General features: G+C 53.8%; 1 protein-coding gene across 1 annotated transcript in view; it reads right to left on the bottom strand.

Moving 5' to 3' along the window:
• NPHP4 (nephrocystin 4) overlaps window positions 1-4,546 on the bottom strand; it is a 142,652-nt gene that overhangs the window by 122,527 nt on the left and 15,579 nt on the right. The window lies entirely within an intron of this gene.

Raw genomic sequence — 4,546 nt, 5'->3', positions numbered from 1 at the left:
TGGGAGTTATACCTGATGTAAATGACGAGTTGATGGGTGCTGACGAGTTGATGGGTGCAGCACACCAACATGGCACAAGTATACATATGTAACAAACCTGCATGTTATGCACATGTACCCTAGAACTTAAAGTATAATAAAATAAATAAATAAATAAATAAATGATAAAAAAAAAGAAAGAAAGAAAGTGCTATGAACACACAACAACAAAACTGACAAACTTACAGCTTTCCATTGTCCCCAAATGACTGGCAGTTCAATCACTGCATAATTAAACCCTGGAAACATCACAGAGACCAATCATTTCTCCTTCTAAAAACCATTTTCTTTCATCTCCATTTCAGGTTCCAAGACCACGGCAGTGGTTTCCATTGTGCCAGAGAGGAAATCGGCTCTCCCCAGCTGCAGACAGACAGGCACACAGGGCCTGAGTTGGCCTCCCAGAGCCATGGAGCCTCCCTCTGTGGAAGCAGCTCGCTGGGACATGAAGCTGGCTTGTTGCTTTTGTTGTGATGATGTTCAGGACACGCCTGCCCTCTGCCGAGCAACAGCAAGAGCACAGGAGCAGCAGCCGGGCTCTGCAGCCAATGCTTCCTCTTAGCTCCAGAGCCAGGCCAAAGAATCCAGGCACTGGAAGGGCTCGCAGGAGTTTCACGTGGGTTACACTGATATTCCTTGACAGCATCCACTTTTCGACGGGAAATTATAGCGCGCTCATTGCTCTGACGAGTAAGAGCCACTCAAGAGGGGCTTTCTCATGGCTGTGATGACGGGAAGGGGCACAACCCAATTACCTGTGTCCCTCTGCCAGGGCAAGTGACTGCCCTGCTGCTTTGGTGACACTGGGGCTGGTGGGCTCTGGGAGGAAAGATTCCCCTGATGGGGGTTTAGGCTGTTGCTGGAGAACCACCAGGATTCCTGCCCAGTAACTCCCCTCGAATAAATAAAGGAGGGAAAAGAAGCCAGTCACCCAATGCCGGCCACAGTCATTAAGGGAAGAATCCAAGGGAAAAGTATGTCCACCTCAAAAAGAAAACTGAGAAACTGCACAGGACCGTGGCCTCCAGGATTATTTTTTAAAAGACACTTTTTTAGAAGTTGAATGAATGATTCGCTGGCTCAGAGGAAGTGAAAGGCAATTCCTCTCCACCAGGGAAGGTCTCAGAGAACACGGAATTCTGAGCTCAGAGCTGACAGGTGTCGGGGGACTGCTCTCCTGCATATGGACCCAATGTAAATAATTCATCATTTGCGGAAAAAAAAAAAAACAAAAACACCCAGCTCTGGATCAAGACAAGCCTTCTGCGTTCCAAGTCTTTTCCAGGACATCGTTGTTTGCAAAGTCATGCCACAGCCCCTTCTCTCGGGGTCATGTGTGACACGGGCACTCCACAAAACCCAAGCATGGAGCGTCCATGCATTACCACGTGGGGGCTGGACAGCCATGGGCGCTCCAAATGCAGTCCCCTGCTACTGGCAGCTCACCAACCCCAAAGCAGATCCTCCCAATGCACTGCTGATAGGCAAAGACCAGAAAAACCCAGGCAATGAGTAAAACCAGAGAAAGATTTTTGCCAAGTCTCAGAATCACCCCTGAAAAGGGCAAAGGGTGTTTGATGAACCTCTATTTCCACGGCGGCGTAGACAGAGCAATTAGCAGACAGGGTGCAAACATGCTGCCACACCCTCATGCCTATGAATGCCCACTCCTGGGGGCACTCTGCGCGTCATCCACACTTGTGAGCAGACACTGTGTACATGGATGCGCGCACACATTTGCACACACAATTAAATAAGTTAACTAGTTAACTAAGCTGGAACGAAATCTTTACTCTGTATGAGAATGCCAAGGAGATGGAGGAAACTGCCTGGCACAGAACACGCTGCTCAACAGCTTGGCAGGAGGGATTCATTCCTGGGGCATCACTGGCCTCTGCTGCCCGCACAGGGCATAGCAGGTGCAGACAGCAGGCTCCGCAGACAGCGCGAGGGCTTCAGTGTCACCCTCACAGCTCAAAGTGCCCTGGCCACCCCACACTCTCCTTGCTGCATTCCCTTCTTCAGCGACTCCAAGTCCAAGGGTGCAGATTTTTCCAGAGGCTTTAAGAGCCATGTTCCACTAGTCCCCCGGGCGCATCCCCAGCCTCAACAAGAGACGCACCCAGATGACAGGCCAAGGCTGAGCCGCGTGGCTCCCACAGTCGGCTGCCCTTGGAGCCACCAGCACAGGTACTCCAGACTCCGAAAAGCCACGAGCTCCTAGTCTCCCTAACACATCTGAATCGTGAACTGCACAGGCGGCAGGACACGCAGCTGCCAGGATGTGCTGAAATGCAAGTGCTGCCCAACTTCAGCTGCAACGGAAGCCCTCAGGGTGCATGAATGTAATCCTGAGAAAGGCAGAGAGACGCATCCATTCCGAAGACTGCCCTACCACGCGACTGGAATTCTACGGGGATCAGGATTCTGCAGCCCAGAGAGACAGTAGGGAGATGGAAGCCCCCGCTTCTGGCCCATGCAGCGCGGATCCTTAGGAAGGTCCGAAGCCTCTCTAAATGGAGAGCTGAAGTCAGAGGGGGTGAGGCAGGAGGAGGGAACTGGCCCCGGCACCCCGGTGACTGCAAGGCATCCCCGATTTCAGAGCGTACTCCATCCCTCAGCATTCTACAGAACATTTCAGAACAAAATGCAGGGCTCCTCAGAAGCAGGAGGTCACGGAGGCCACAGCAGGTGGTGCCATCAGATGCACAGGGTTGTCGCTCCCGCCCCCACTCGCCACCTGGGAATAAGCTGGTAGAGTTATTCCATCTCCACGCACCTCAGTGTCCTCCTCTTTAAAATGGGTACACAGGATCCTGACCTGCACAGGAGGATGACAGGCATGAAATGACAGCATGCTTCTGAGCCGATGCCCGGCCACAGGAAGAGCCTCCCGGTAAAGGATGGCTACCTTCACCACCCGCCACACAGCTGTCACAGCACTAGGTTTCGGGGGCTCACTGTGTGCACCTGAGGAAGCTAAGCTAAACAGCCCTATCCCCAGCAATTGGCCCAGCATCGCCACCACCAGGAACTCACGGCAAGGGGACCCCCTGCCTGCGCGGAAACAGCACTCTGAGGGCTCACCCGCAGTCACACACGTGATTTACAACATGAAACCTTTTCTGACACGGCTGGCCAGACAGCCCTCTAAGAGGTATTTGCAGAAGCTGTTTCACAACCTTAATGTCAGACACATCTTTAGCTGTCATGACATACACTCTAGCCAGGCTTTTTATTGAAGCTTCCTGACCTCGGAGGTCATTCTCTCCCTCTACTACCCATGGGAGGAAGGGCAAGAGTCAGGACCCATCCATGTCAAGACACACACAACCCAAGCGCTGCGTGATGCTGGGGTATGGAGAGCAGCGAGCTTGTGGCCCGAGGCGGAGGTGCTGACTGGCCAGAGCAGGGCCCCACAGAAAAAGCACGCCTGAGCAGTGGTTACCTAGAGCAACGTCTCAAAGGACGGCCACTGTCACCCCCACTGTTACTCCTCATACAAACTGTCACAACACCAGGCCTCTTGGGCCTCCTTCTATACCTGAGAAAGATCAAACCAAGACAGACGAGACCCTCTCATCACCTCTGTCGCCTCCACACTGTCCCTGCTGCACACTCAATGTGCTCGGACACCGTCCCTCACAAACTCCCCCCACTCGAGTTCAGCTGTGAAGCAGCAGCCAGGCATAGGAAAGGCCTCCATGACCTCCATGACATCACTGGCTCTTAAGAGTAAAACGCCAGCGTCCCTAAGAAGACCCTGTAGGACCCAGTCAGAAGGCACGACGGGGCCACCCTGCCAACCCCACCCACCAGTGCACCTGGGCTCTCCTCTCGTCCTAACACCCCCGGCTCTCCCCGCTCTGCTTGAAGCAGCCTCGTCCCTGCTTGTCACGGAGCCAGCTTCTTTCTCATCCTGTAGGGCCCAGCTGAAACGGCAGCTTAGTAGAGAGGCCTCCCTTGTCACCCACCTAAAGCAGGTCTCTGCGCTCTCTTATTGGTCTCCTCCTGAGAACTTAACTTGCAGTTACTCTGTTACCTGCTCGGTGTGTCTCCCCAACAGTCTGCAGTTCTGTTAGGCGAGCGCCATCATCACCCTGAGCCTAGCTTGACGCCCTGCAGAGAGCAGATGCTGAATGCAATGCACGCTGTGCAGTGAACCACAGAGACAGGGCACGCCGGCCCGCAGGGTGGCCAGCCGCAAGACCACCTGAGGGAAAACACACTCCTCAACCAGTGCCCACCCACCTGCCGGTCTCAAGACAGAAGACACAGGTGTGAGTCCAGGCTCTGATACCTGCTACCTGGGCAAGTCACTTTACTAAATCTTAATTTCTCTATACAGGAGGGAGGGAAGAAAGGAGGGAAGGGGAGGGGATATGGGAAAGGGACAGGGAGGGAAGGACACCAAGAAGGGAGAAGGGAAGGGGGGGTGAAAGGGGAGGAAGAGGAGAAGGGAGGGAGGACAGGGGAGGGAGGACAGGGGAGGGAGGACAGGGGAGGG

Source organism: Rhinopithecus bieti, unplaced genomic scaffold (genome assembly GCF_001698545.2).
Source record: "Rhinopithecus bieti isolate Rb0 unplaced genomic scaffold, ASM169854v2 scaffold_40368, whole genome shotgun sequence".
Classification (NCBI taxonomy): Eukaryota; Metazoa; Chordata; class Mammalia; order Primates; family Cercopithecidae; genus Rhinopithecus; species Rhinopithecus bieti.
Note: the sequence above shows the minus strand (reverse complement) of the source record. Positions and strands in the feature narration are given on the sequence as shown.